Source organism: Equus caballus, chromosome 4, assembly GCF_041296265.1.
Source record: "Equus caballus isolate H_3958 breed thoroughbred chromosome 4, TB-T2T, whole genome shotgun sequence".
Taxonomy (NCBI): domain Eukaryota; kingdom Metazoa; phylum Chordata; class Mammalia; order Perissodactyla; family Equidae; genus Equus; species Equus caballus.
Genome location: NC_091687.1, coordinates 45,240,751 through 45,260,430, shown reverse-complemented (window position 1 = coordinate 45,260,430; position 19,680 = coordinate 45,240,751). Strand labels below are relative to the sequence as shown.

Below are 19,680 nucleotides of genomic sequence, written 5' to 3'. Positions count from 1 at the left end.
GTGTGCAAGGGCATGGTGGCAAAAGAAGTCTATTTAGGGGAACTGCAAGTAGTCTGTGTGGTTTGAACTTGGGAGGATTCCATTCTGAAGGCTCTAGGAAGCCAGTGAAGGGTTTAAACCAGAGTGACATTAAGGTCAGATCTGATTTTTTAGGAAGATCACTGCAGGATAATATGTGGAATGAATAGGAGGCCAGGCGACGAGGGAAGAGATGGCTTTGTGGCAGTTATCAAAGCACAAAAAGGTATGGATTTCACTTTGGCCAAGGAGATCAAACTTTCTCTTCTTGTCACCATCACACCATAGGTGTCCCAGAGCCCTATCTCTAATCTCTGGTCACGGTATAGGAATTTTTGTGGTATGTGTGAACATGTAGTGTATGGGGGTGTGTGTGTGTTATGTGGTATGTGTACATGTGTGTTGTGCATGTGTAGTGTGTGGTGTGTGTGTGTGATGTGTATGTGTGTGTGTGGTATATGTGTGTGTTGTGTGTGTGTGGCTGTCGTGTGGTGTGTGTGGTGTGTGTATGTGTGTGTGTGATATGTGTGTGTTACCGAACCTGAAGTGAGTTCGCTCACCCATTGCACAGCAAGCCAATCTCTGACACCGGGTGTGGTGGAAGAAAGTAGGAATTTTATTTTTGCACAGCACTGAGCAAGGAGAGAGGGCAGCTAACGCTGAAATCCCAAACTCCCCGAAAAGCTAAAAGGAAGGGTTTTTATTTGGGGTTTTAGGTAGGGGAGGGGGAGCATACGGCCTTACTGGTCGGAGCTTTCCCACCAGCCTGTCTTTGGCCTTGAGACACTTGCAGAGAGGAGGGAGCCCGTGACCTTGCTGGTCAGCAGCTTTCCCAGCAGCCTGTATCTCTTTGTGGGGAGGAGATGATCCAGGTGCTTGTCCTTGATGGTGTCTGTCTCCATGGAGGATAGTGGATTCTGGAGCCATGAAGCCAGGGAGTGAGCAGGGAATAAGTGTTTTGGTTTTAACCCCAAATATGCTGGGTTTAATGTGGGGAAACTGTTATCAGGGTCGGTATCAACTCCCCCATATTTTATGTCCACCCCTCAATCTTGAGGGATTTGGGGCAGTGACCAATCTAGCTACTTCCTGCTGAAATGGGGCGTAGGTTGTTTCATCTCATTGAACCAGTCTTTTAATAAGGCAGTGATGCTGGTGGGCTCCTGAAGTTATGCCTGTATCATGTAAGTAAGTAATCAGGTATTTAATAAGAATTTTTTCTAGAGAAACAAAAAGAGAAAAACAAGGTTAATGGTTGGAGCAAATTATAAACCAGTTTCTGAGCCCAGGGGGCAGCCAATCAAGATTCCTAGAAGTCAGGGTCGAAGCATCTTTTGCAGTTTGATGGTGTCATCAGGCACTCAGGTAGCTTTTTGAGTGGCTTACACAGCAGTAGACATGAATCTCCCTTAAGTTTATATTAGGTCCTCCAGCTTCAGTTTGTAAGGCTTTAGGAAAAAGGGCAGATTTAGTTTTCAATGACTTCAAATGAAAATGATGGGGGAAAAAAACCCCTGAAAATGTTAGTTTAGAGGTTTTTAGCCAGATATTTCAGGAGACTAAGAATTCAAGATCCAGTCCAGTTAACAGAAGTAAAACAAAAATTTCAAAGACGGTTGAAAAAACTAAAATCCAATATTTATAAACCTGTATTATAGTTTCTATTGAAACATAATTTTCCTCCCTAAAATCACCCTCAATTTCACTAGACATAGCCAAATTAAGACTAACTGGTTTGCAAAATAAGTCTAGTTTTAATAAATTTGGCCTAATTATTTACATAAGTACAGCAAGAATAGTAATTGATCATATAGGCTCTTTTAAATCTGCTTTGCCAGAACCTTATAAGGAATCTCAGGTTGAACTTTAAAGGCCTCTCAAGGAAAGCCAAGCAAAGGACCTGTTATCAGATTCTGACTGCAGTATCTACAGATTTGGGTGAATCCCTCTCTTCTTGAGGTTCCCCAAAATATTGAGGCTCCTTGTACCTGCCAGAGGGAGCGGCATTCTTTGTTCAACCTTACCAGGTCCCATAAGCACAGTACCAGGCCAATATTTCCAAGTGCCTTTATTCCAGAATTTCAACCTTCATTCCTCAAAAGCTGTTTTTTTATATCCAAGCCCATAAGTTTTTTTTAAAATATGATGTTCCAGTCAAAGCCTTGGTAATATAACCAGTGTTTCTAGTTGTGTCCTGTTAAAAGAAGAACAGATTCTTATTGGACTTATGCAAACAATTATATTGCCGTAATAAGAATACTTACTCGTCAGGGGTTTTTATGTTTTGGAGGGCTCAGATGTGGAGGAAAAGACAAATGCCTCAATTTTGTTTATAAATTGCTGTAAGTCATAGTTCTTTAAGAAAATAGAGAAAAAGGTTTTCTTAACTCTGAAAAAAAGCAAAACATCAAAAATCAGCAATATCTCAATCAAAAAGTCATAAAAATTATAATCATCCCTATAAGTTTATTCTGTCCTGTGTAATTGGTTCTTGATCTTAACCTTCTGTCAGCAGTTTGTGAGGTCATCAGTTTCTCTGTTGGAGTTCTGTAATTTTTACCTAGTTTAGTTTTACAATCTGAACGTTTATTGGAAACCTGTATTCTAGATTGTCAGAGTCCTTTCCATGAATTTCTCTGTAGATGAAACATATTTGCAGAAACATCAAAGTAAAATAGCCACTGTTTATAAATAACAAAACATTCAAAAATGGTAATTGACAAAGGCATTTGACCATGTCTGTGATATACAACGTTTTGAGATAATAACCAGGACTATAGCTGACAATCAGAATAGATCAGATAATTTTTAAAATATTTATATCAATAATATTCATTTATATAATACCACTTAAGAAAGTTTCTCATTACTTATTTGACAATGCTTCTTATGTAATTTAATATACAAAATAAGCCTTATTAGTTTAGCATTCTTTTCTTATGGGAAGACAGAAAATTTCTCCGAGAAGTCCCAGGGGCCCTCTGAAAATCCCCAGAGAAAATCTCCCTCGTCCTCCAGGTCAAAAGAAAGCTCTTATTCAAGACTTGAATATTTGTGTGTGGGGGGAAGCTTGTCGAAAATATTAAAAGCTGTAAAACATTTGTTCAGATAGGAAACAAAGCTCACTGCAAAACCATGCTCAGGTATCTATTCAAAGTTTCAACAGAAACAGTCAAGGGGAAACAGAGTTAAAATAGTAAAAAAAAAAAGCCTTTTTTATAATCATCTTACCAAAAGCAGATTAAAAATTTAGGAAAATTATCCTTTTAAGAAAGAGGAAACCAAGTTTTAATTTTGTACCAGTTTACTTTTGACATATAAGTTTATTTACTTAATTGGATTTACTTTAATCCTGGCCAACTTGACCATACATGAATCTTTTTAGGGCTTTACTTTTACAAACCTTTGGTTACTTTTTTACATTCAGAATTTGTCCCAGCACTTTAGGACAAATTTATCTTTCTCAACTCAAGAAACAAAAATATTTCCATTCTTTATATCTTTTTACTGAAAACATATATTTTACTTTCCTTGTATACAGACCTTTTAGAAATATATGTTTTCTCATAGAAAATTTCTCAGCATACATAAAACATGTTTATTAATAAACCTAAGCACTTTTTAGTCTCTTTGATATAAGAAACCAAAGGTAGACAAATATATGCTTAGTAGTTAACCTTTAATATTTTATCTTATGTGGAAATGACCTAGATACCCAATAAATGTTATTATTTAACTTAGTAAAGCTATAAAATTTAAGTTTCCAAAAAGATTTTGGAAGCTGTTTTTTAGGGATGCAGACTATAAAACATAATTATTGTACTTAAAACTCTTACCCAGTTTTAACAATTACTCTTAAAAATTTCATGTGACATTACAGCAGTTAACTATCACCCTCAGTTGTTTTAAGTACATATATCATAATATAATTATGATTCATATAATTATACATATAATTATCATTAAAAAGTTTTTCCAAGAACTTTTATTTTTTTAGATTTATTTAGTTTACCTGTTCTTAACAATTATATTTAGATCATCTACAAAAACTCCATGAGACGTTAAACAAAATTAGCTATTATACTGAGTTATGAGTTTTGCTGATGAATTTTGTAACATAGATGACATGAGCTCATTTGACCAGTAAACCCAGGCTGTATGTCTGCATCATAGCCAATGCTGATAACTTTGAGGACATGTTCATTTTAAATGAAACCAGCAAACTTAAACAGGCTTTCATTCATCAAAGATCATTTTACATCATGTTAAATAACTTTGTCTCTTAGAAGTTTTTGCATATTCATTAAAGACTGCATTCCATTATGAGAGATTTTGAATCTTCTTCTGAAACAGGTTTTCAGAATGGCCATTACAATACAAATTACCTCAAAAGTTTACTTATTTTTACTTGTTCAATTTTAGATCAGGAATTTTGGGGGAGTTGAAGTGAAGCTCAGCTTGCTGGGACCAGCTCAGCAAGAGAGTAGACAAAAGCAGCAGATTTGGGTTCGGCTGCTGGCATGTTTAATTATTTAATTATTTTCTCTTAAAGAGGTGGTAAAGTATTTCTAATTTTATTTAGAAGCCTCAAAAGATTAAAACAGGCTTCCTGTTGTTGCAGCTGGCTTTTCCGATTGCATACATCAGTTTGGGTGAACCGAAATTGGCCTGTTTAAGTACATCAATTTTTACAAAACTTTATCTTACTTTTACTAACCCTTATACTTTTAATTATAACTTACATTAGAATTCTCTTAGCAAGTTTTGTTATTACAGTATTGCTCAGGGGAAGCATTCCCAGTTAGACATAACATTTATTCCCAAAGAAAACATCCAGGCAAAGTTGACATAACCTCTTCATATAATATTAGCTTAAACACTTCAATCTTTATAGTCTTATTAATCTTAGTGGCCTAAATGTTGCCCCCAAACAATTGCTAGTCAGGTTTCTCACTCTGATTTTTGCCTCCTGACCTTTTACATTTTTCAAACTTGGGTAAATAGAACAGGTTTGTCTGATGTCCTTTAATGTTGGGGAGCCACTAGGGGGGTCCCTTTAGCCCATCCAACCTTAGGCAGTGTTTTATTAAAACCTTTGTTTTAACTTCATTTATATCTGTTCCATTTATCCCATTGGGATGAGTCCTGTGACTCTTCCCTTTCTGATTTCTCTTTGTTAACTTAACATTTTTATTAGCATCTGTAAGACTACGAGAAGCTGAGACCCCAAGTTTGATTAAGTTCTTGACTAGTCATTATAGTTTCTTCTTAATTTGGTCTTTTCATAGGTACCAATAAAACAGTTGTTTATCATAAGAGCTCTCTATGAAGTTTCCCAGCTTGAGGATCCATCATTTGGCCATTTTTTTCTCTCTGGAGTCTAAAGAATATTGTGGCCACGTGGTGCTACAAAAGAAAATCTTCCCTCTTTAGACATTGCCTTACAGCTATAGGTCGACCATCAGACAAAGTTTTTCCCAAGGGGTTCTTAGGTGGAGTAGATGCAGCATCTCCCATGTAAACACTTTTAAAAGGACAGACGAACAGACAAACAACAACAAATACCAAACAAGCTTGCATTCCCAAAAACCCTTGTCCACAAATGGAAGCCAAAACAAAGACCAAAACCCAAAACCAAAGTGCTTCCAGTCCCAGCTTAGTCCGTGTCCTACACTCGGTGGACGCCCAACAAATGAAGATATGCTACGCAGATCTTCCCAAATGAGCAAGGACAAGGGACCTCGGTTGTGCACACCCGGGGGACTTACCAAAATTTGGCTGGGGCGTCACGGCGACTTCAAAACAAATGCAGCCCAGAGGGCTACCAAGGTACCCATTATTTCTGGCCTGTCCTGTTGGAAAAGGTTAACACAAAGACAAAAACTACCAACTACTTACAAGAGACGTCTTCCTAAGTCCTAAACCTAGTTTCTTCCACCACCAAAGCAAAAGCGCCGTGGGCCAACGATGTCTGGCTAGCAGTCATCAGCTTGGGGCTGTCCCTGAGACAAGGGGCTCAGGCAGCTACAGGACAGCTTCCAAGAGAGGCCTTTAGCCAGAGGCCGGTGTGCCACAGGCAAGAGGTCCACCTGGGGCATTGTCCCATCTGGGTCGCCAAATTGTTACTGAACCTGAAGTGAGTTCACTCACCCATTGCACAGCAAGCCAATCTCTGACACCGGGTGTGGTGGAAGAAAGTAGGAATTTTATTTTTGCACAGCACTGAGCAAGGAGAGAGGGCAGCTAACGCTGAAATCCCAAACTCCCCGAAAAGCTAAAAGGAAGGGTTTTTATTTGGGGTTTTAGGTAGGGAAGGGGGAGCATATGGCCTTGCTGGTCCGAGCTTTTGCACCAGCCTGTCTTTGACCTTGAGACACTTGCAGAGAGGAGGGAGCCCGTGACCTTGCTGGTCAGCAGCTTTCCCAGCAGCCTGTATCTCTTTGTGGGGAGGAGATGATCCAGGTGCTTGTCCTTGATGGTGTCTGTCTCCATGGAGGATAGTGGATTCTGGAGCCAGGAAGCCAGAGAGTGAGCAGGGAATAAGTGTTTTGGTTTCAACACCATATATGCTGGGTTTAATGTGGGGAAACTGTTATCAGGGTCGGTATCATGTGTGGGGGGGTGTGTGGTATGGAATGTGTGGTGTGTGCTGTGTGTGTGTGGTATATGTGTGTGGTGTGTGTGTGTAGCTGTAATGTGGTATGTGTATGCATGTGTGTGATGTGTGTGTGTGGGTGTGTGCAGTGTATGTGTGGTGTGGGGTGTATGTGTGTGCTGGGCAGGATTTCCAGTGTATGGGTGAGTATCAGCCCACATAGGCTATTTACTCAGGGAAAAGTTGCCTGCTGGTGGCTGTCTGCTCTCCTTGAGCCTGCCTCTGCACAGCTCCGTTGTGATCCTCCCTCAGAGCTGAGGTTTCTCTACTCCATGCTCAGCAGTTCCCATTCTGATTTACCTAGTCTATGCAAGAAGAAACACTCAGTTTGCAGCCTGTATCTGATTCTTTGGAAAGCATTCTCAGCCTTTCTGTTTGGAGGTCAGATGGTGAGTATTGAGTAGAAGAGGAGGATGCTGTGTGGGAGAAGCCTTTTGTGATAGTAGTGGCTGAATGGTGTCCCCCCAAAAGATATGTCCGCGTCCTAACTCCTAGTTTCTACGAATGTGACCTTATTTGGAAATAGGGTCTTTGCAGATGTAATTAAGTATCTCAAGAGATTGTTTTGGATTTGGTGCCCTTGTAAGAGAAGGAAGGAAATTTGAAACACAGAGACACCTAGAGGAGAAAGCCATGTGAAGATGGAGACAGAGGTTGGAATGAAGTGTCTACAGGCCAAGAAATGACAAAGATTCCTGGAGTCACCAGAAGCTAGAGAAAGGCATGGGGCAGTTTCTTCCTCAGAGGTTCCAGAGAGAACCAAACCTGCTGACACCCTGATTTTGGACTTCTGGCCTCCAGGACTATGGGACAATGAAGTCCTGTTGTTTTAATCCACTAAGTTTGTGGTCATTTGTTTCAGCAGCCCTAGGAAACGAAAACACTAATATATGAGAAACAATTTCGTGAGAGCAAAGGAAGGGCTGAATATCAGTCACTCAGATTACTAATTAGAGAGATTAACCCCCTCAAGGCAAAAGACGATGAGGTCTAAAGCACAGTTGAGGCAGTGAGGATGGAGAGCAGTAGAGAGATGTAAGAAATCAGTATTTTCTGTGTTTAAGGGCAGACTCTTCCTGCTTAGACTCTGATACCCTGAGGTGGCAGTGCATCTCCTTGTCAATCATACACAGAGCACAACGCTGCTTCTTTCCCCCCAGGCACCTAAAAACTCTTATTACATAGCTGGTGTTATGAAAGACGCTATCTAAGAATTGAGAAAATAAAGTGTAACAAGGTGTTAAAACTGACTCCTCTTTTTGTCTTGAAACTTCAGCAGAGGCCTCAAGTTTCGAAGACAAAACAGTAAGTGCCAAGTACTCCTTCATTCCGAGGTAGCGGATCACCTACATGGAGCATGAGAAGAGACTGTGAAACGATTTTGCCCCCGTCAGCCCAGCACCCACCCCCAGACCATAAAAGAGAAGGTCAAGAACCAGTGGGAGGCTGAAGAGCCTCCTGTGAGGACTTCTCTGCAGAGAGGTATTGGTGTGTTACTCAAATCAGGGTTGCAGAGGGGGCTGTTTCCACCTCACTTTAAGCTAATGAGAGAAGCTTAGAGAAAACCGCTTTCGGAATGCTTGAACTTGTCTTGACGTTTGAGAGTCATTGGAACCATTGTCTACCTCTTGCCTAGGAAGCTAAAGCCAGGAGCCTGTGGTGGCAGCAGCCCTGCCTGGCAGGAGCAGTGGGAGGAGAGATGCTTGCTGAGGAACTTCTGTACTTTTGTAGTTTGGCAGGGCAAGAATGACTCAGGGTGTTGTGTGGGCTGGGGACCGTGAGGAGTTAGATGGATGGGGTCATTTTGAGTGGAACTCCCATCCAAATAGGCAACCTGGTGGGCGGCTGCGGACTGGGGAGTCATTCCAAGAATTGAATGAACCTCTCTCTGGGAACCTGGAGCTGAGTAGGGGCTCACAAGCAGACACCTGGAAAATGTGTCACTTGCCTCCAAAAACTGCCAGGTGAGAGACTCATCAGCGACGGAGGGTCTCTGAAAAACCCAGTGGATCACCAATGAAACAGCGCTAGCTCTGGCTTTCATCATGCCCCAGGGACACCAATCAAGATTACAGCTGCACCTTTCAACTGAAATATTTTGTGCCTATTCCTTCTGGTTGCCAATCTTCTGGTGCTCTATTGCTGAAGGGGCCAAAAACAGTATCCAAATGCTGGGAAGTAGGTAAAACAAACACTAAAGAAGAATCCTAAAACTAAATTATCCTCCCGGCTGCACGTTTCTCAGCCTGAAGTGGGCCTGACCGAGGCAAGGGGAAAAGTTTTAAATTGGAAGTGACTTTTGAGTTTCACTGTTACCCTGGACTGGACTGTTTTCTTTGGAGAGTTGTTAGTTGTGCCTTTATTCACCTTAGTTCATTAAAAACTTGTTTTAAAGATCCTATAAATAGGCGCCAGCCCCGTGGCCAAGTGGTTACGTTCGCCTGTTCTGCTTTCACCGCCCTGGGTTTCACTGGTTCGGATCCTGGGCGCGGACATGGCACCACTTGTCAGGCCATGCTGAGGCGGCGTCCCACATAGCACAACCAGAAGGACCTGCAACTAGAATATACGACTACATACTGGGGGGCTTTGGGGAAAAGAAGGGAAAAAAAAAGAGAAGAGATTGGCAACAGATGTTAGCTCAGGTGCCAATCTTTAAAAAAAAAGACTCCTATAAATAAAGTGGCCACCCACCTTTGTGGGGTTTAGGTCACCCTTCTGGGTATGGTATTTTTTTTTTAAAGCAGTATGTCTTATAGGAATCTTATTGATCACACAGTAGGTATAAGAATGTCAAATATAATGATGTATGTAATCTAAATAAAAAAGGCTGATTAAGAATTTACATAATGAGGGGCTGGCCCCGTGGCCGAGTGATTAAGTTCTTGCACTCCGCTGCAGGCGGCCCAGTGTTTCGTTGGTTCGAATCCTGGGCACGGACATGGCACTGCTCATCAAACCACACTGAGGCAGCGTCCCACATGCCACAACTAGAAGGACCCACAACGAAGAATATACAACTATGTACCAGGGGGCTTTGGGGAGAAAAAGGGAAAAAAAAATCTTTAAAAAAAAAAGAATTTACATAATGTGAAAAATATACATATTACATATTAGCCATGTGGACAGATGCATGGAGTGGGAAGAGTAAGTGACAGGAAGTTGGGGATCCCGTCATGGTCAGTTGAGTGCCCATACCAGTGGTATTGCCTTCTCCCTGCCATTACAGTAAATAACTGTCACTAAGAGATACAGGTATTCCACAAACACCTAAGTACACAAGGATGAGTTTTGACCTGCTACATCTACAGTCTAACGTGGCGTTACCGTGAATCTTCTGTGATACCGCCATGAAAACAGTCAAGAGTAAACCCATGCAAGAAGCAGGAAGCACCAAGTTGTTTATTCTATGTTGAACTTAGATGTTCAATTCTTGATTTTTCAAGAACATATGGCTCTTTTGCTACATTTACTTCATAATTGATACGCACTTAGAATGGGGGAATTTCGATGGTTGTTTCATCTAATGGTGATTATTGAAGTACTCTTAAAAATGTGAGAAAATTTTAATACATATTTTAGTCACTCACTTAACATAAAACATGAATTATGTACGGCTTTAAACCACAAAGAGAAAGGAGTACATCTAAATTTCATTTTTGTAATCCAAATTTTCTACCACTAATGAAACTGATACAACTGTTTGTTTGTTTACCAAATTAGGCACTAGTCTGAGTTCTTAGAGACAATCTCAAAACAGAAGAAATGCTACTCCTTTTTTCTCTGGGGACTTTTTAGAAGCTAGACCAAAATTATAAAGTTTTCAAGGTTCCTATTAAGCAGCATTTTTGTGTGTGTGTGTTTATCCAGAGAACAAACCAAATAAGAACTTAGCACTGAAAGAAAGTTAACTTTTGGTCTACTTCCTGTAAGGAATCAGGGACCTTGAACAGCCATTCACAGTCAGGATTTTTTTTATACACCCCTATGTATCCTGCTTGTTGCCAAGTACTATGGTAAATGAGTTTTGGGGGCTTACACTTGACAACTTATCTTTAAAGATCCTCTTATGGAGATTTCTCTAGATGAATAGAAACTTTCTATAAAAGGTGAGCAGCTTCTGTGAACCTAAAGACAACGTCCCTCTGATGACTTTAAGTTGCTGCTTGAATTGCAAGTTCTTATCGGGGGGAAAAAAGAGTACTAAAGTAACGCCATGGTCTATTTTAATGACAACTTAAAATGCAAAGTATTTTATTTTTAAACGTGAAAACAAGAGAGCCTAGGTTAAATAACGTAGATTTTCCAAAGCTGAGCTTTTTCCAAAGCTCATTTGGAGTTCAGTTTTTCTGCTTGAAATACCAAAGCCACCTCCTAAAATTCTTAGGTGGGAACACCGCTGCTTTGATGACCTGTGATTAGGTGAATTGATCAGTCACATACTGTAACATCCCTGTTATCCTTGGTAAGGGTTTAAAGCATTCTAGAACAGATGCATTTTGTTAGTCCTACAAGGGCATTTTCTTGCTGAATATCTCCTGAGAGGAGTCCATCTTCATCCTCCTCATTTTTGTACACTTCAGAAATTGGCATGGCAACACTCATTATCAGCATCCCTTCACCAGAAGGAAGAAGCTGATGAACTTTCAGCTAGATGCTTTGAACGATTCTGACTAATTTCTCATATTGACATGATCTGGTCCATGGAGCTTGGTTTTACCCCATATAGGAAGGTGCTTCTCACCCTTATATCTTTCTATTGCCCCCAGGATTTTGGTAGCAGGCTGCTGTCAGGTAGGTCACCTCCTACTCTTTGTTGGAAGGTGTGAAGCTGTTTGAAAGTCTTTTCCCACCTCGGGGAGCGGGAAGGTGTATAGGTGGGTGGGAAGGTGGTTGGAGGCTGCAGGTACAACTCAGATGACAAGGACTTCCATTGTGTCCCCTGAGCCCTGCAGCCTGGTCAACTGGACTGGACTTTTTATTAAGTGACAGTGACCAGAAAGGTGACAGAACTTGCCAAGATTTCATGCAGAGCTGGCCTAGAGTGGATCCACAGGGCAGATTTGGAGGGGGAGGTGAGAAGGAAAAATGTTACATCCTGCTTACACCCACCAAGCCCATGTCATTCAACAAACCAGCTACTATAGGATTTGGGGACTGACTGGTCACCTGTCATGCAAGATGGGTCTCTTTGTGGTCACCTCTTATCTTGTGTCAGCATTCAGGACAAATTCCACAGTGCCACACAGTATGGATTAAGGGAGAAGCTTTACTGGAGGAAAGGAAGAGTTACTGAGGTGGGTCATCAAGGAAAGAGACAGCTGTTCTCCCATCATCCCACAGAGAGGAGTCCTGGGCAGGGCCCTCTGCTGAATATGCAGCATGGGTCTATGTTCCAACAGAGGCAACAGGCCCCTTGATACTGTAGGGGAGGAAAAATTTTCCTCAACCGTCTTAGGTCCCTGGCTGGATCTGAAAATTAAACTGATGAAGATTAATGGGACAAAAGTATACAAATTTATTTAATATAAATTTTATGTGACATGGGAGGTTTCATAAGGAACTGAACACCTGAAGAAACAGACTTGAGTATTTTTATGCTAGGTTTTGATGAAGAGTAGGCAGTTGTGTAGAACTACGATAGTCTTTAAGGAGAATGAGGTAAGTGTAGTAAACTGGGGAAAACTTAGCAAGGCCTGTTTGTTAGGATTCTTCTCCACATCCCTGGTCTTCAGAGAGAAGGATGCTCCTTTCCTCCAGGTATAGAGAAGGCACTACTCACATGAGGGTTTTGTGACCTGTTTCAGCAGAGAAGGGGGCGGGGGGTGGTCAGAGCGACCCTCCTGCTTCTCCCATTTTCTCAAACTCCTTTAGCTTAAACTATTCAATAGGCCAAGGTGGCATATTTTGGGGTACTGTGTCCTGAACCCCATAGGTACCCTTCCTTTTTATAGGGCAAATGTGGGAAAGCCGCCTGTTGCAAGAGGAAGGAGATAATGTGGAGTCTCTGTGGGAGGCTAGTGTTTACAGAACTTGCCTGGCAAGGCCAGTTGTCCAGGATGTGGAAACCTTGGGCCCATGGGGAGTTGCATGGGGTGAGAGGAAGGAGTGGGAGGAGGGGACTGGCCCCTGAGTAGTCGGTGTGAGTGCAGCCTCTTCTACTGAGAAGGAGCCTCCTTCCCATCTCAGATAGCTCACTGTCCTGGCAACCAGGAGTGAGCACGTAGGGTCACTTCCAGCTCTTCTGACCATTGCACTACAATATAGGGTGAGAAAGAAGGGGGAAGCAGGGACGAATCTCAGCTTTCAGGCCTGGACAGTTGGACACCTAAAGGAGGAGGAAGGGAACAGGCAGAGAGGATGGAGAGGAAGGGGGAAGTTTAAAGAAAAGACTTAAAGGTATTTATATAAAAAGCATCCACTATATCCTTGGTGCACAGAAAATTGAGACTGTGTTGAATACCAAAACCCATAAGCCTGCCAAGTTTCAATCATTGCATCAGCTATTTTCTGGTAAAGTGGGTTAGAATATAAATGTCTATGAATTTATCTGAGAATAAAAGAAAGTTCTCCTCTTTTGCCCTCATCCCACTCTCAGAATAATAGAAAAGGAAACCAATAGTTTCAGTACCCATCATAGCGAATAGTTTAACTTTGAGCTAGTGAATAGTTTAGTCCATAATGCCCTTGGGTCGACTCTTCAGCGCGTCAGGACAGTGGGGTGGACTAGGATGCTAAGAACCCGCATCTAGAAATGACATGTGGACATGGTAATTCATCACAGCATTTTTTTTTTTTAATGAGAAAGTGTTGAAAATAACTAAAATGATTATTGAAAGAGTATTCATTAAATAATTTTACACAATTCACTGGACTATAAGGTAGCTATAAAAACAATACTTTTATGTACTGATACTGAATGACATCCACAATTCATCATGAGGTAAAAAGGTACGTAGCCAAACAGTGTTTATTCTATGCTATCATTTGTGTAAAAAAAAAATAGCGGTGGTGATATGTATATATGGTCTTGTACAAGCATAGGATATTTCTGGAAAGATATGCAAGAAACTAGTCATGTTGGTTGTCCTCAGGAAGGGGCACTAGGGCGGCTGGGAGCAGAGGTAAGAGAGAGACATTTCACTGAAATACATTTCATGTCTTTTGAACTGTGTGAATATATTTTGAAAAATAAGATGGTTTAAAAACAGCATATGCAATCTTAGGTTTGCTATCCCTTTCAGACAAAGTCTTTCTGCATTTGCTTATGGACTTTCGCCACAATTTCCGTTACATCATTTTTGTGGATTCTTTTTTGCAAGACAGTAGAGCGTACTTTTTATTCTTTTAAGAGTGTGGGTTTGGAGTCGGACACGGGTTGAGAGCTGGCTCCACTACAACCTGGCTGTGGGGATTTAGGCAAGCTGCTTTACCCAAATCTCAGATTCCTTGTTTACAAAAAGCTCAAAACATGGCAGCTAGCTCCTCCTAGAGTGAGTGATCCAAATGAGAGCAAGGAGTAAGTGCCTTTATGACCTATGCCAAAGTCATGCACCATCACTTCTGCCTTATTCTAGCCTGTAGAAGCCAGTCACTAATCCAGCCCATAGTCAAAGGGTGAAGAACTAGGTTCCACCTCTTGAAGGGAAGAATAGCAAAGAATCTGTAGACCTATTTTAAAAACACCACAAAAAGAGTAACCATATAATTTATCATTCAAACTCAGACAGTTTTAACAGTGAAAGGTAGTGTTATTAATAATGAGGACTAGACAGTAAGTGTAAACTGGGACTCTCCTGGGCCAACCAGGATGTGTGGTTACTGAGCTACAGGTCTTCCCATAACCTCCCACGAAGATAAATCTCAGACCAAGACAGTATGCAAATATCTATTACAAACCAACTCCCAAACACTCACACTTCTTGCCCTGTAGGCTCAGTGAAATTCTAACTCTCCGAACATTGAGGAATTCCAACGAGCTCTCTGTGTGAAAGGCTAACACCCAGACAAAATGAGAAAACATTCTGACTGAAGATCAGCTAACCGCCTAATTGGGTCAGACAGAGAATCTTCCGCTAAGAGAAGAAATGCAGGACAGAATTCCAAATCTAGGAGTTTTCCCCAAGGCGTTAGGCCGCCAGGCTCCTCAGGTGGCACATCATCCATTTCCCCGTTATACTATGCCATTAAATCCCCTTCAGTGCAGATTCAGGTAGCAATTTTTGAAGCTCTTGGAGAAATATCATCCAGAGTATAGCATCTTTCACGTGCTACCCACTTTTCAAGTGTGGATTTATGTTTACTTCAGGTGTTAACAGACATCTCTGTGAGTAGAGATTAAAACTAATTTAAACGGATACCTACGTATCACACTATCTATGATGAAGTACTTAAAGTAAATTTCAGATGCTATTAAAAACTCCAGCTGGTGCTGTAGTGGTTAAGTTCGCATGCTCTGCGTCAGCACCTGGGGTTCACAGGTTCAGATCCCAGACATGGATCTACACATGGCTCATCAAGCCATGCTATGGCAGCATCTCATGTACAAACTAGAGGAAGATTGGCACAGATGTAGCTCAGGGATAATCTTCCTCAAGCAAAAAGAGGGAGATTGGCAATAGATGTTAGCTCAGGGACAATCTTTCTCACCAAAAAAACCCCCAAAACCCTCAATAACTGGGTCCCTAAGCAACCTTCAGTTTTTAAACTTCCATTAAAAACTATAATTTCTGGGGAAAATGGAAGTTACAGGCTAGAGATATTTAGACTAGTAGTAAAGAATGTTTTTCCTACAGAAATTTCAATGATAAAGTATTTTCTACAAAATCTAAACAGCTCAAATCCAGTACTGGATTACCTCTAGTTTTTCTTGAGAGTTACTGCCTTTCCTTTTACCTGCCACAGCAGCACTATCATTAGCACCTTTCTCATCTATTTCTATTATGAATAAAACCAAAACCACCTACTGAAACAGAGCAGTTATATTCCTGCCCTTTTCCAATTCTTAGTCCTATTTGCTGCATGTTATCATCACAATAGCAGCAAATGCCCTACCTCATTGATGGTGTCATATGCACCTCACATCGTCAAAAATCCAATGCTGAGGGTTAGCATCGTTCAAAGACTTTGTCTGATGTTCAAAGTGTGCCATAATTTGCCCTAGGACTATTCTATAGAAAAATAATGTTAGTCACACATATAACTTAAAATTTTCTGAGTAATATTCAAAAAGTAAAAAGAAACAGATGCAGTTAATTTTAATAATATATTTTATTTAATTCAATATATCCTTAAGGGGTTCAGAGTATGCCATCCTGGCACAAGGATTATTTTGGCTGAAGGCAATCAAAAAAAAGCAGACATAAGAAAAACTCTCTGCCTAGGAAAGGCAGGACGATTCTTAGTCACTGGAGACATCTCTAGACTCTTGTCAGCCCAGAGACAGCACCAGAGGAATCTACACAAACAAATCTTGCTAAAACAATCCTTATCTTCCACTAGTTTCCCCATATATTTGCCTTCCCACAATTTTCCACCCTAGAAGCTCAAAGTCTCTTTCCTTTGTCCTGCCACTTGTTTGCTTGTCTACAAACTTACTGTTCTTTGCTAAGGTGCTATATAAGCCCAAGTTCTAAGCACCTCTTTGAGTCACCCATCACCAAGTACTCCTGTGTGTATGTGCAATGCATGTATTAATAAAATTCTATTTGTTTACTCTTGTTAATCTGTCTTTTGTCAGTCTAATTTGTAGGGCCTCAGCAAAAGAACCTAAAGTGGGTAGAGGAAAAAGAAAATTTTTTCCTCCTCTATAATCCAAAATATGATTTCAATATGTAAGCAACATAAAAATATTAATGAGATTTTTAAAAATTAAGTTTTCAACATCTGGTGTGTATTTTACATTTACAGCAGGTTTCTATTTGGACAAGCCACATTTCAAAGGCTCAGTAGCCCCATGTGGCTAGAGATTACCGTATTGAAGGCACAGACCAGCCCTACCAGGCCCTGATCCTTTAAATTCTGGTCAACCATATTACCCATCTTCACTGAAAATACTACAAGATTATTTGTCTTATATCCTGATGGGCACTATTCTCTGTTCTTGGAAATTCCTTCCCCTGTCTCAGTCTTTTGAATCATGCCTACTTTCCAATGTCGTCTCAAACTTGAGACATAGCTTTTCCCCCTGGGCCAGATGTGCTCACTCACTCATTCTACCATAGATTATTGTAACATTTGCACACATATTGTTCCTCTTCATTGTCTTCTTGAGAGAAAGTGTTGAGAGTTATTTTTCTTTCTCTTCTCAGGTCTACCAGATTGCCTTGTACACGGTAGGTGCTCAATAAGCATTTGTTGTTTTAAAGTGGATAGCATTGAATGCACTGCAAAGGAAAGGAAATCACCCCACTGATAGCTAGCATGGGGGACCAGAATTTGCCACCCCAAAATGTGCCTCTCTGGCTTGATTATTTTTAAGAACAGAAGACTCAGAAAGAAACTTTGAACTTCCCCCTAATTGTCTAAAGGAATTTAAGATAAAAGGCCTGTTGCAGGAAGGAGCCAATATAAGAAGATAATTATAGTATAATATGAACTAGGTATGGTAGACGGGGAGGCACCTAGCAAGGCCCATTTGATCAAGTTCTCTCTCAGGTCCCAATGTCTATTGTTTGCCCAGCAAACATTTGTTTGGCAAACATTTGCTTTTCCATCTCCACGTGAATTGCCTTCCTCCCCTTTGAAGACCCAAACTATTTCCAATATCCTCCTTTATCTTTAGCTGAAGATAGTATTTTAGGTGCTGGATTCAGCCATTTTGGCATGCTACTCAGTTTTCCTGGGTTTCTCCCATGTGTACATGTTATTAAACTTCATTTGATTTTTTCCTATTATTCTGTCTATGTTAATTTAATTCTTAGTCCAGCCAGAAGGACCTAGAGGGTAGAAGAGTATTTCTCCCTCCTCTGCACTAGTGAAACATCCGCCTTGGCAATATGTTTTCTACCCTCAGGGAAACCGGAGGCCTGACTCAGTCACTCTATATCCAAAGCAACCATCAGATACACGGAAATTGCTCACATTCTGTGGTAATTCAAAAAAGCTTTCATTTGTAAGTTGATTATTATATTTTATTTAACTATTGTCACTTTAAGGCTGTGCAGGGCTCCTTGTCCCCTTTTGGTATATTGTCCATTAAGTTAGCTAGAATATTCTCTGTCATTTCTTAGAAAACTGCCAGTTAGTCTGTATCAGGCAGTGAGGATTGTTGAAAGGGATGGAAAGAAATGGTAACTCCTTTGACTAAATATCTACAAAGTGCTCACATCGCCCTGTTCCCATTCTATCTAGAAAGAGAATTCTGTCTATGCTAGGAAAAACAGCGAAGGAGCACTGGATCTCCTCTTTCTGAGTTCTGTCTTCCCCTTCTTCTTGTTTCTGTCTGCTGTGAGGCTGCAAAAAGCACCAAACTGATATCATTATTGAGGTCTCAGACTTGACGTTACTTAAGTTTCTTCCCCCAAAAATATGAAAAAATCACCTCATCCCAAAGACATTTACTAACAGTATCTAAAGTGTTACTTCTCATAGGTATTTGCAACTGTATTTATCTGTCAATCCAAATGAAGCCTTTGTGGGTCTTCAACCTACTCTGAGTCACACTCTTTAGACTCTCCCATATGTATAAAGATCAGCCTTTCACTCACCAGGAGTACTAGACTTTGCAGAATGTGGGGACCCTCAAGTAAGAATTTGGGCCCTGATATGAACACCTCTGGATTAATCATTTACTGACTATAAGATATTGAGGAAGTTAATAAACTTCTCTGTGGTTTGTCTCTTCGTAGATAATAGAATTTAGCCATAAAATCATTGTGAGGTTTAAAGGAGACAAGGTACAGTACCTAAAGTACCTAATGCCTGGTAAATGCCCAATACATATGAGATATTATTATCTTCCTTTGAGAAAAAGTCATTCACTTACAAAACAGTAAGTAACATGCTTCTTAATGTCTTCTATAGTCCAGACCCTCTGCTGGCTTTTTACACATGACCTTTTTCAGGTCATGACCCACATGCAAAATAGTAACTGTTGCTCAGCATACTGAATAAACAGGCAAGGCTGCCCAAAGGCAAAGGTGAGCAGCCCAGAGGCTCCAGCCAATATCTTGGCATCTTTGTAACATATTTGTGAAGGATCGCGGAATATGCCACCCCAAAACGTGCCTCTTTGGCATAAGGATCATTTTGAGTTATTTTGAGCTGATTCTTTTGAGAAACTGCAGGCACAGGAGCAGCTCTGAAGAAGTCCCCCTTTTGCAAGGGGAATTTACATGAGGCAGGGGGCCTGTACCAGGAGGAGATCTGTCACCAGAGATGGCTCTTTCACCTGAGAGACTTCTCTGCAGGGCAGAGCAACCTTTGTCACCACCAACCATTTCCTCTCTCATCTTCTCCTGAATGGCCTTCCCCTCCTTGAAGCCCCAGCCCCTCTCCCTTTCCTTAGCCCAGGATGCCCAGCTGCCTTTGGAGTCTCATATCTTAGCGGGGCTCCCATAATTAATTAATTAATTACTTTTAAATTTAAAAGTTCAAATTAATTTAAATCTAATTAATCCAATTAACTTAAGTACATAATTAGTTCTAATTATACACAATTACAATTTTTTTTTCTTCTGTTAATCTGTCTTTTATTTACGGGGGGGTGGGGGTCTTAGCCAAGAACCTAGAAAAGTAAAGGGAAAATTATTTTTCCACCCCATATTTGTGATATCAGTGTTCCTCAGAACATCAGTTGGAAGTTTTGCTACAAAATGTTATTGTCCTCCACTAAACATGGGAGGGGAATTGAGGCTTGGAAAAGTTAAGGCTATGGCTACTGCTCATAAGTACTGACAAGAGATTTTCACATATTGGGGTATAGGGGGTAGCTAATCTCCTTCAAAATGGATTTGGCTTGAACTAAAGAAGCCTGACATCAAACATACATTGCACATCTGCTTTAA

The 19,680-nt window shown here is 40.7% G+C and overlaps 1 long non-coding RNA gene across 1 annotated transcript; it reads left to right on the top strand.

Annotated features, from left to right (window-relative positions):
• LOC138923742 (uncharacterized) lies at window positions 1–9,385 on the top strand. The gene is made up of 3 exons (XR_011437811.1): window positions 1–244; window positions 7,950–8,155; window positions 8,310–9,385. It is a non-coding gene; the product is annotated as an uncharacterized lncRNA (long non-coding RNA).
• The last annotated feature ends 10,295 nt before the right edge of the window (window positions 9,386–19,680 follow it).